The 13,046-nt window shown below is 39.6% G+C and overlaps 1 protein-coding gene across 3 annotated transcripts in view; it reads left to right on the top strand.

The window, feature by feature from the left end:
* CELF2 (CUGBP Elav-like family member 2) overlaps positions 1-13,046 on the top strand; it is a 547,081-nt gene that overhangs the window by 226,514 nt on the left and 307,521 nt on the right. The window lies entirely within an intron of this gene.

Below are 13,046 nucleotides of genomic sequence, written 5' to 3'. Positions count from 1 at the left end.
TACATATAGAGGGAACCTGCAGTGCTGGGGAAGGGAAATGAGTCTCTTTCAGTCTCAGAGCTCCTCATTCAATAAATTCTTCTTTGCAATGGGTGAAATATTTTCACTAATCCTGGTTTGCAATTTGAATTTTTATGTGAAAGTAGTATGACAATTTTTGGTAAAAAAACTGAGCATTATCTAATTTAATTTTTTTTTCCTCTGGTGACTTAAGACTGAAGTCATACACGTGAGATCTGTGGAAATTAGTGTCATTAGTTCCTGCTTCTACTGCTGCTAGTTTGGTGGAGGATCTTGGTAAACCAAGTCTGTGCCAGAGGTCTGTGCTGTAGCTGGAAACCTGTTACATCTGTTAAAAACAGGTAAAAGGTGGGCCCTGCTGCAAGTTTCATGTAAAGTTAATCAAAGCAGATAATGTGGGCAAAGGATGGGTAAACCACTGCAGGCTTCCCAATTCCAGTGATTTAGATTACATTGTTCTCAATCTACACAATTGTCTCCCCCTTTGGAAGGGATGGCCAGGAGAAAAAGAAAGCTTAGCATCACTTGGTGGTTGTAGTTTGCTATCTTGGCATCACAACACTTATTTTGCAGTGTTCGGAAAAGACGTGTTACAGAGTGAGAGAATTTTACATGCCATATCTTCATTTAAAAGCTGTGGCACGCATTAAATTTAATTACTCTCCTTCTATGGCTTAAATTGAGGGCAGCTTCAAAAATGAGGGTGGCTTCTATTAAACTTAATTACTTTTCCCTGCAGTCTGCATGGTTAGTAATCACGGGAAGATTCTAAACAAAGATACAGTAGAGAGATTCTTTTATGAGAATAGGGCTGGAAAGTAGCCTATAAAATATAGAGAGGTGCCAAATACCTTTTATATCCAGCTTTAATTTATTATTATTATAGTTAGTTATCACAATAATAATAATAATAATGTTTCAGCATTATTAAGAAGGTATTGCTGGGGAAGGGGAGTTAGTTGCATTTGGTCTTTCAGTGTTTAAGCAATGAATTCCTCAATTTCTTCAAGTTCTTTTGCAGATTTACGGGGTGAAAAAAGGTTAATAATAGAAATTTTTTACAATGTGTTCTATTGACTATAGATGGCAGATCTGACAGTTAGAATGAAAATTGTTCCAGAAGAAACTAATTATTTGAGATGCTATAGGGATGCATAATTATATTCACCTTTAAAAAAAAAAGGGGGGGGGGGGGAAGTTTTATTACAACTGTGCTTTTTAAAGAACAAGTGGAGAAATAAAAGTAGTAATTGTTCTTAATTATAGCTAACTGTAATTGCACACAACTGCAATATGCAGCACATCAGCAGCAGATTAAGAGATACTGGCATATGTGTAGTGTGCAGAGCAACTTTGAGCAGAGGTGCAGTTTTATGAATATAGTTAAGGATAATTTAGGTCTCCTACTTCGAATTCCATCCGTGTTGATTTTATTTTATTTTTTACGGCTATTATGGCAAGAAAATTGTCAGCTGGAAAGTGCTGCAGCAATGATTTGTCTGCTACAAAGGAGTCAAAAACCTTCAAAAGGAAAACTTGTTTTCTTTTACACCAGTGATGTGGTGGGACCAGGGGAGACTTTCCCAAATGCCCTTGTGTATCTCCTGGTGCAGATAGATGGTTAGAGGGATTTTTTTTCTTGAGCATCTTAATATAAGCAACACCGAGCTCCCAAGGATTCTGCAGCATGGTTGGAAATCTTTGTTAACAATCTATCCACAAGTCTTTTTAGATTCAAGCCCCTTGAAAATGTAACCCATGAGTCTTTTGAAAATGTGAAAATGCTGCTTTGAACAAAATCCAGAAATGTGAATGCCTAAAGGTAGACTCTGATTTCTTCTCTTGCACCTGATTTACAGCCTCACCTCTTTCTTTCAGCTGAGTGCACGCAGCTCCTGTCTTTGAGTGCAGCCTCGCCTGTAAAACATTAAGCTGTCATTATAGAGCCAACTAAAGAGGGAGTACAGATGCTTAAAGGAAGCTGCTGAGCTTCAAAACTACTGGCTGCATTTCCTGCTCCAAAACAGATCATTACTGAAGGAGGAGCAGGGGTCAGTGTGCACCACGTTATCGATGAACGTGTGCATGGTCTTGTGATGATAATTTCTGCATCTCCTTAGTATGTCAGATGCTTTCAGCCCTTGTCTCGATGTGCCAGGATGCTCTCCCATGTTCCCAACCTGTGTTAAGCTGTTCCTTTTACCCAAAAATAAATAAAGCCCATCTGTCACTGAATGCCTTCTTTCCAAAACAGAGTTTTGCAAAATATTTCAGTCTTGGGCCAGTAGCAGAGTTAGTTTAGCCTAAAACTTGATGGACTAGAAGGGAGCTTTTGAACTGCTGATATAGGGTTGTTTTTTTGCCCTCCTTGCTGGCACAAACTATAGTCCCAGTTGCAAGAAGCTGGGCTTCTAGGTTTGTTTGTCTTTGTAGTTTGGGAAAAGTGTGGATACCTACCCCAAATCAACAGAGAAGGCTCTCTGAAAGAACTGTACGGTTTTAATAAAAGGGGCTTCACCAAGATGGACAATAATGCACAAGAAGTGAGTGGCAGATAAATTCAAGAGAGAAAAGAAATTGGGTGGAATCACTTCACAGCAAAAAGAAAAGGTAAAACTGATGGCTGTGTACACAAACAAACATGTTGAGGTGTAGTGTGTAATAGAAATTAAACTCATTCCTGCAGGTAGCAATAAGAAATCAAAACTTGTTGTTTTACTGCGTGGAGAATCTCGTGATAACTAGCATGTTCTAAATAAATCATTCACTTCAAATGGCAGCACTGTAGCAAAAATGTATCTATTAGGAGGCTGCTAATAAGCAAATGCAAGCAGTATTTCTTGACAGCAGGCTGTGATTGTTTTTTAATAAATCTGTGTTAAGTAGGAAAGCAATACAGGCTGACACCCAAATAGAAATCCACTTTGGCTCCTGTTTCCTCACTCCACATACAGACAGATTCATTGACCCAGATCAGAAATTCTTGCAGGATAATTCTGGTTAGTAGAAGCCAACATGGAATCAAATGTGTATACATTTGTGTATGTGTTCCCAGAAAAGCTAATGATACCACTGCAAATGCTGAACATGTTCCCCACTCCTCTTTGTTAATACAGTGTTGCTTATGCTCTGCAATAAACTATTATTTCTGCGCTATTTCTGTAATTACATTTAATAATCATCTCTCACAGTCCAATAGTATCAAACGTAGGAGTCTTTTCAGCAAACCATGATAAATAGCTCCTTGCCGAACTGTTGTACTTGAGGAATCTTTATGGCTCTCTTTGTAAGATTTGTCATTTTCTTAATGCAGCTTCAAAAAGCTTCTGAGCTTTGTTATGGACCGTCACTGTATTTTTCCCTTCCCCCTCTGCCTTCGAGTGTAGCTGGGTAAATGAAGCTTAATGTGCCATTTCCAAGCACTGTGACACTCCTCCAGGGCTGGTTACATTTACCATTGCTAAAGTCTAAATAAGTGAGTTTTAATGAGCAGGAATGGTTGCTAATAGCCGATTCAGGTACTTAGTAGTCCATGTTATTTAACTGTGGTAGAATTACAGAACATAAATGGTCTGATGATTAATAGATGAACCTGCTACATATTGCAGTCTAATAGTTTTTGCCATTAAAGAACTATCTTAACATCTTTGGGTTTGGATGTGGCTGGGGAGAAAAGGGCTTGCTTGTAGATTTATATCACGAGTAACTTACGCTTTAAAACACTTTATATCGTAATTTCACAACACCATTGCCATATTGTTCAGTAATATTATTTATGAACTTGTTAGAGAACAATGGCACTTGTGTACTTCCATTTCCTAAGGTGGACAGCTCAGCAGATTTATTCTCTCTGGTTAGGGTTGTCAAAAATAAACTCTACCCATCCTTTTAAGGTCAGAAATAAGACAGGGAGTTGGATCTTAATCTCTTTTCCTCTCCCATTAATTTTGGGCAGTGGTAGATGGACCAATAAGAACAAAAGTTGACTCTGTTGTTTTTAACATTTCTGATTTGTGGGAGGACAGGTGGCAAGAGGGAATAAAAAGTGGCAAAAAGTAACAGATGAACAACAAATGAGCAAGAATGAAGAAATAATAGCATCCAACATCTGTTGCAGTTTGTGCTGAGATGCTCCAGAAGATACCACAGTATTTATGGAAATAGTATGAGGACTGTTTTGAACTGCAGCTAATGGGAGACAGATCCCTGGCTGGCAGGCCTGTTCAGAGTTCTTTCTGCATTTTTCCTATTCCATCCCATGTTTCAACCTGGCATTGTTGTATTTTATGTTACAAGGAGGAGATGTCAGGACAGAGAGGAGCTAAGAAGCAAATTTACCCTTGATTAACAATTACAAAAAGGAACTAACCATTTCAGCAGGTGCATGAGAAGAGATTTGTGGGATTTTCAGTGGGGTTCTTGTTTTTGGGGAGGTTTTTATTGGTCATGGATTTTTTTAAAATTTGGTTGGTTTGTGTTTGTGTTTTTTTTCCACGGGTAGTTGCCAGTGCCATTCCTATATTTTTGCACACTGAACTGGGCAAACAAGACCATCCCCTTCATTTCTTATGCTGGTTCTCCCAAGGTGCCTATTCTTAGCACCTCACTTTGTTCTAGAAGTCCTTCCTTCAGAAAACTTCAGAGATCCCCAGATGCCCATCTCAGCCCAGCCTGCATTGGCTAAGAAAATGAGTAGCTATTTGAATACATAATAGCTGAAGTATCCAAGTTGTTTAGCTCCAGTAAAGTATTTTGAGACCAGGATGAGATGTCATGTCCAAGCTTGGCATTACTTGGCAGAGAAACAAGTTACTTCTCTGAAATAAGTTTAAATAAAGCCTCCAAACTTTTTGAGTGGCTTGAAGTTTGTGTATATTAGTGAAAACATCTGACATCAGGGAACACCAGAGTTTTGAACTGTTGACATTGTGACATTTGTGAGGGAAATAGGGGCAGGAAGAGTGAGGTGTGGGCATTTAAAAGAAAACACTTGTTAGGGTGGCTTTTTCTTTTTGGCATTCATCACTGAAGACATCAACATTTGACCCAACCAATCATAAAGACATTTGTGTGAATTGTTCACATAACTGGGCCTCCCACCCTACACAAGTATGACAAAGTCTTAAATATCTGAAGATACTTATGGAAGCCCTGTACATGTCAGAAACTAAGGAATTAATCTAGGCTATTACCATCTATAGAACTTGAATAATTTCTGTGTCTTTTTGCATATATCTCATGCAACCTTGTGAATGTATAACTTCTTAATTTGCTCAGGCTGGAGAGGAGAAGGCTCCTTGCTGCCCTACAGCACCTTCCAGTACCAGAAAGGATCTACAAGAAAGAGAAGTAGGGACTCTTCACTGGGGAGTCTTCTGAGAGAAGGGTTAGCAGATTCAAACTGAAGAGGGTAGATTTATAGCAGGTATTAGGAAGAAATTCTTCCCTGTGAGGGTGGTGAGGCCCTGGCACAGGCTGCCCAGAGAAGCTGTGGCTGCCCCATCCCTGGAAGAGTTCAAGGTCAGGTTAAATGGGGCTTTGAGCAGCCTGGTCTAGTAGAAAGTTCCCTGCCCATGGGATGATCTTCCAGCCCAAACCATTTTATGGCTCCATAATTCTTCTGTAGAATTAGCACATGGCCCAGAATTCTCCTGCAGTTCTATATTTGTACAACTAAGTTTGACCCGAAGTTCCTGCTGAGTCTCTGGGTGTGATTCCTCTCCTTTCCGTGGCACAGTGAGCAGAGATGGTGGTGAAATAACACTGCACCAGTGGCAGGGTGACATGAGCTACAGGTCAGTCAAATACCAAATGTGTAAGATTTTCTACCCTGGGAGATTACAGCAGGTTCAATGAGGATGTGGGGAGGAACATCTGCTCTGTTTTGGATGATCTTTCTTCACATTTTGGAGAGAGACAGAGGGTATCTTCCTCCTGCTGAGCCCCCTGAGGCAGTTGCCTTTGCATCACTTCTTTCCCTTCCTGTACTAACAGGGTGAGGGTGTTGGAGTTGGTACCATGGTGGATTCTCCCCCATGTTCTTCCTGCTGCTTGCTGTGTGCTGGAGAGACAAATCCTGTACACACAGTGCTTTCTTTCTTCATTTCAAAGCTTTCCAAGCTTTCCTAACTTTCAAAATGCTCCACTTGCCTGAGAAAACACATAGCAACAGACACGTCCCCAAAGGCAGGGCCTGATCTTGGAGCAAAGCACCAGAGTGGGATCTTCATTTCCTCTCCATGCCCTGGCATTTCTCCCTAATGACCCTGGCTGAATTGCACCCTATCTGTGCCCCCATTACCAGTCTTTCACATGGACATTGCTGTGTTTTTCCCACCTATTAATTTCTATCTTGCTCTTTAATAGCAGAGCAAAAGATGTATGAGAGAGAGGTTCCATGTGATGAGGTCCTTGGTGGGTAGCTGGACAAGGGGCCAAAATCTTTTTCTGGGAGTGGTAATTAAACTGAAAGGAGTGAGAATTTGCCCTGAATTATGCTTTGACTTGTAAGTTATAATATTGCTGTCTTCAAAGATGTTGGGGTGAAGGGTAGATAAAAGCTTAAGTATTTATAAAATATATAAAGTCGTCACGATGATGAGAGCAGGTTTTATTTGGGTTATCATTTGTACACAGAATGTACACTGGACTTGAAGAGTTTTCATGGCAGGTGGTTTATCACTGACTGCATAGAGATTTCTTTCCTCATACCTAAGGAGGAACAAAAAAAATTCAGTAGTAGCAAATTTAGAATACTGAAAAATGCAGCTTTTAAAAATAATCATGGGAGAAAACAACAAGCATGTTTGTTCATGTCCTTTATCTCAGTCAGCTAATCTTGCAGAATGTCACATTGCATAGAAATAGATTTTTACATATGAACTTGTTACATCACTTCCTAAAAAAAGAGTATTTAGCCTGTACTTAAATAGCACATTCAGAGACTGTTTATGCAGAATTTCTGCTGCAAATGTGTGATCCTTGTTAGGTAGCTAAGCTCAGTGTGAAGATATAATATGGCATTGTATTTATTTGCTGCTTACTGTGTGAAAGATAATATACTTACAGAAGTATCAGTTTGAAATCTTGGTAGTTTTTAATAGTTTAAAGTTTTAAAATATTAAATTGCTTTTGACCATTTTGATGTTTAGTTGACATAGAGAACAATTCTACCAAAAGGATACTTAAAGGGTGTGTGATACAGAAAAAAACAGTCTTCTCTGAAATCTATGAAATTAATCCTAGCAAAACTGAATCCAGAATTTAAACCCTATATTTTATCCAAATGTAGCCAGTTAATGCTGCTGCACACTAACAAATCTGAGAAACTATCCAATTTAAGACCAGTGAAATATCTTGTGTCTCACAATGGTATTTCAATACACACTATTAATTCTTCCAAGTCAAGGCAGATGCAGTCCCCAATGTGATTTTAGGAAGAGCAGAGACAACAATGTGTCTTTGGAGGTGCCATTTTTCACCTGGAATGTAAAATCAATGTCCTGACCATTTGTGGTCATTAAAAATCCCACTGCACCATTCTGCAAGACTAGAGGCATTGACTCCCAAGTCTTGGTGAAACTCCAAGAAAGTAATTATATTCCTCCTGATACAACCTTCTTTTAAGGCTAATTTAAAGTTCTTCCTCAGCTGTTCTCCCCTGCTCTGAGTGGAAAATCCTTCTCATGCCTTTGTAAACTTTTCTTTAGTTCTGCTTTATACTGACAATTAGTGACTGTCTTTTTTCACATTGCTGATGCATGTCTAGGAGCCGAGAATGTGTCTGCAATTGTGGACTCTACAATTAAAAAGCTTTATTTGTGGTCTGGTTGAGGGGTGCTGTTCAACAACAAACTTTGGAGCCCTCTCCACCCCAATTTTCTTGTGTTTCTCAGTCAGTGGTGCAGTGTCAGTGAACAGGCAGAGCCAGGAAAAAGTGGTCAAAAGCATCAGGTGAGTTGTTTGTTCTGGCAAGTCCAGTTTTCCCCTGGGCCAAAGCAAAGAACAACTTATGGTTATGAAATATTTGGAAATATTTCAAGGTAGAACTTCCTAGTTATCAACTGTATTGCAATGTGTCATATACATCAACACTCTTGGCATTATCCAGTTATGCCCAGTGGATATTCCTGGGGAAAAAACCTGTAACTTTTCAAGTGATCATACAAAATACGTCATTTTTCTTCAATGTCTGCTTTTTTCTGTTTACAAATATATCCCATCCAGGAAGATCAATGCTTGTGTCAGTGGTAGGACTCTGTTTAGTGAAGGCTTGAATGTTCCACCCAAATCAGAAATACCAGCTTAACCTCTTGGAGTTTTTTGTGCTTTAAGGAAAATGAGCACAAGTAATGGGAGCTACTGCTTCTGTACATCCCAGGGAATCATAGGGGTCCTGTTCACCTGTCCTGGAGAAGACAGGACCTTTTAACCCTCCTTCTTGAAACGCTGACTGCTGGTTCAGATGCCTAAAACCAAGACCTCAGGGTTAGGGCACCTCTCTTCCCAAACTATTCTGCATCCTGGGGCTTTTCTGCTTGCATTTGAGCTGCGTTTGTGTTAGCACACCCTGCAGATCCCTTCTCCAGCTTCGCCCTTATCCTCATGTGCCTTGTGTGCCGTAGGCGGGCTTTATCCTCTCCCCAAAGTGTGAGATGGAAAAAGGAAGAACGGTGACACCGTTGCAGGGATGTGTTGCTGTCTTTTTTTGCATCTTCCCCAGCACCCCGACAGATTGCTTAGCTAGAATCCATATGCTTTCCTTTGCAGAACAAAAATTGTTCTCTGTGGAGACCTAAAGCTTCCGAATCACTAAGGGTCATGATCCTGCAGAGCTAAAAGAAGATTTCCAAGTGTAGTTTTGACTTGTATGGTTTGAACTCAGTACTTGCTCAGGTTACTGCAGTGCATTTAGCCCAGATGACCTCAGGTGCCCTTTAAAACCTGCCCTGTCTCTTGTGCCTCAGTTTACATCGCTGCAGAAACAGTGAAAATCATCGAATGGTTCGGGTTGAAGGGACCTAAAAGATCATCTCATTCCAAGCCTCCTGCCATGGGCAGGGACACCTTCCATTAGACCAGGTTGCTCTGAGCCCCATCCAGTCTAGCCTTGTCATCACTTCCAGGGACGGGGCAGCCACAGCTTCTCTGGGCAAACTGCAAAATGATGCAATTTCAAACTTCAGAGTTGTTTTGTGCCAAATCCTGCATGTAGGTGGGTAACAACAGCTGCCAGTCAGCCTCAGAGAGCAGAGCACCATATGATTTCTCAGTGAACAAAACATTTAATATAAACACAACACTTTCCAGATATTATGAAGAGTTTTTCTGAACAACCCTTTTTAAACAGAACTATTAGGCAGTAAAGTCTGTTTGCTGATCTTTATGCAGATCTTCCCACTTCCACTTCACTGTAAGGTTTTGACTAAAATATTTATACTTTTCTGCTTTGGTATACATCCTACTTCAATCCTACGGGCAGGATTTCTCAGCCTGTAGAGAGAAATGACAAAGTACGTGTGTGGTGCTTGGTTCACCCACACTGGCTCTCTGGGCTTTGAGAAGAGCTGCAAACCAAGAGCTGCTTGGCTCTCTCAAGAGTGCAGAGCTCCTGCAGTAGGACAAAGCTCCTCACAGGTCTCAGAAGCAATTTGTAACTTTGCTTTTTAGCAAGACCCCATAGGAGGCTGCAATATTTTGGGGTGCAGGCCTCCCACCCAGCACCATCCTGGTTTCAACAGCACCTACATCTTCCATGCATACAGATCATGCTGTCCCAAATCTGTCCTTTGCGGCTGAACACAAAATACTTAGAAATTGTAAACGACCTTCCTGGAAATGCTGCCCTGCTCTTCCATAATGCCATGCCTCTTCCTCATCACTGCTTTTCCAGGGTTTTCAGCCAGGTCCTCTCCTTGCCTTAGCACTATTGAGCATCAGCTCATCCCATTCGCATTGGAGCCAATTTCAGTGGAATTCAGGGCAGCTCTGACAAAGCATTCAAGTTTCCATCCTCACTCTTTTTCAAGGTCATCCTTTCATATCTCTGGCAGGATGTAAAAATACATGATCTTACATTCATTCTCCCTTTGAGTATTACCTTCTTATTTTCATCCAAGAATTTTCTGCTTCCTGTAGATACAGTAAATTGTGAGTTATATTTATTGTGTGTGAGTTATATTATGTGTGTGTCATTGGGGAGTACTAGGGGTCTGAAAATTGGTTGTGCAAGTCTAGTTTCAGTTTCTTGAATGACTACAGAATGAGTATCTATTATCTTTAAACAAACTTTAAGGGCTTTCTTGATGAGTAATTTGCTCCAAAAGATTTTCTTTTTTAAACTCCCATGAAATATATTTATAGAGTGGTGTTTCAATTCCTGATATTTATAGGAACTCTTACCATGGACATTAACCATCTTCAGCAGCCCATGTATCATTTATTTTCAATGGCATGGTGGGGATAATTGTGTTTGTTTTCTGGGAAATAATATTTTTAGTTTCATAGTCTAATGTGGGGTTAATTTGTTTTTATGGTAGAAGTGTTTACTGAATTGATGAGAAGCAGTGAAATCTTCGGATCGTTAGGAACTAATCAGACTTTTACTTGTGACTTTGAGTTTTATTTGAGTTGGATCTGCATTTCAAAAGCCATCACCTTACATATTTTTGCTCAAAAATGGAATTTGATCTAACCAAATAAAAAATTTGCAACAAAATGAATTACATTAAAAATGCATGTTAAAGACCTGCAGTGTCTTTGTTCAACATTCTGATCACATTCAGATATTTTTGCCACTGCATTGACTATTTAATAATTGTTTCCACAATGCTAACATCCCTTGTAGAGAGTGTTATTTAACAACAATTAAAATCTTTAGAACTTTAGATGCACCAATCACTCACTGCTCTGCTCAGAAACTGAGAGCGTGGTTCCTCTTTTAAACCTACATGATTCTGCTTCTTGATGCTTCCTGCAGCACCCACCCATGATGTGCCTGGTTGCCTCTTTAAGCTGGATGAGCAACTGCTGTTTTATAAAATGTGCTGCCATACCCTAAAGCAATAAGGTTTGTGCCATTCTGGTTTTGGAACAGTAATGGATAGCTAAAGGCTACGAAGCCCCTTTAGAAGAAGAAACAAAGAGATGCCCAGATCCAGGTTCTTTCCTTAAAAAAAAAGCATTTCAATGAAAAGAGATGATACCTGGGATTAACAGTGGAAGGGGGAAATGCCCTGACTGTTGGAACCAAATTTAGTAATTTGGTTCTTTGATAGGTTGCAAAAAGTATCATACTAATTCTTTGAAGTGTATAAGTCATGAGTAGGGCTTGGAAAATGAGGTGGTGTACTACCAATGTGCAGGAGTTTAATGAAAATAAAATATCTAAAATGCACAGCTGTATCAAATAACCCCATAGAAACGGAGTCTGTATTGCTCTACTCTAATTTCTTTTTCTTATCTCTTTACATTCATTTGCTCTTTCTCCTGGCTCTCACCTTTGATGTCATTTATATCATGGACTTTGTTCATCACAGACACCTGCTAAATATGTCTGCCTTAGCTGGGGTGGGAACTGTTTTTTTCTGAGGTGCTTAAATATCTGCTGGACTGTTGCTGAATGGTGCATGCAAGAAAAGGGCGTGAGCCATTTTTTATTTCTTGCCTAGTCTTCTTTGCAACCACTGAACACAGTTCTGATCTGTGCCTTTTGAAGCAAAGCACTGGGAGGTTTAAGGCAACCTTCTGTGCCCAGTAAACTGCACAGCTTGGAGACAAAGACTCTGAAAATACAAAGCTGTGCACGTTTAGAGGGACCATTTCATTTCCTCTGACATTGTAATGGAGACTGCAACTGTCAGTGTAACCATTAGGGAAAAAGCCTGGTGTCACTGTGGGATGTCCAATAAATTTAAAAAATTGTAATTAAAAAAAATTAGACCCTTATAGCTGCCCACAGGTCATGTAGTGTTAAAAAGCACTAGAAAGATCTAGAAAGATCTAGAAAGATCTCCTGAAGAGGAGTTCTGAATTATTGTGGTTTTAATGTATTAACTCTGTAGTTGCCCCATCAAGAAAAGTGACTTTTTGAAGAACATGGGTAAACTCTAGAAAAGCCTTCAAAAATTTATTTCTTTATTGTTTTTCCTTTAGATTCATAAATAAATTAGCTTTTGGGGTTCAGTCTGGGGTTCAATGTATATAAAAGGTTCATACTCTTGCAACAAGAATATATAGGGCTGTTTCACTACAAAGAGATCACTAGATCTATAGTTTTGTAAATTGCTTAGGCAAGGAAGATTTTTGGGACCTATCTTAATTACTACCACCTTTCCCTTACAAAAAAAGATTCCCCTCCACCTGTAAAAGTGGATGGAAGGATTTTCTCTGCTGTTAATAATAAGAAAATATTATGTTGAGAATTGTTCCGTACTTTAAGTTTCATCTACAGATGTGAAATTTTGCAGTTTCTATCTCAGCTGAAGCAAGCAGGGTATGAAGTAACCAGTTACCTTTCATGCAGAAAATTTGTATTTGGATATAAATGTTGTAACTGGACAAGAAGACTGTGGAATGAGAAGGGCATCTGGTCAAGTCTAAGACAATGAAGCCTCTTATGCCTTCTTGCTGTTTTTTTAAGGTTCTACATATGGGAGAGAAATGAGAAATGGAACTGTCCAGCTGTTTTCCTGATTCTTGGATAAGGTCTAGGCAAATTTGCTGGGGAGGGAAACAAGGACATGCAGTGGTGATAAATCTGGGATGTACTTTAAGGCCTGTGTACATAGGTAATGGCAATGTATTTAATTGTGCTTTAGTGTGACATACCACCATTAGCTCTCTTTCACTATCTCGCACTCAGCTTCCCTCAAACAAATTGCACACCCACAAAAGAGTTTCAGACAAGTAAATTGGACAAGAGGTCACATATTTGGAAAATAGCTGTTGTTTAGGACCAGCATAAGAAGATTTAACATTAACATGGTATTTTCTCAGTGCATAACCTGCTGGTAGAACTGTCTAAT

Source organism: Haemorhous mexicanus, chromosome 5 (assembly GCF_027477595.1).
Source record: "Haemorhous mexicanus isolate bHaeMex1 chromosome 5, bHaeMex1.pri, whole genome shotgun sequence".
NCBI lineage: Eukaryota > Metazoa > Chordata > Aves > Passeriformes > Fringillidae > Haemorhous > Haemorhous mexicanus.
This window is presented reverse-complemented; position numbering and strand designations above follow the sequence as displayed.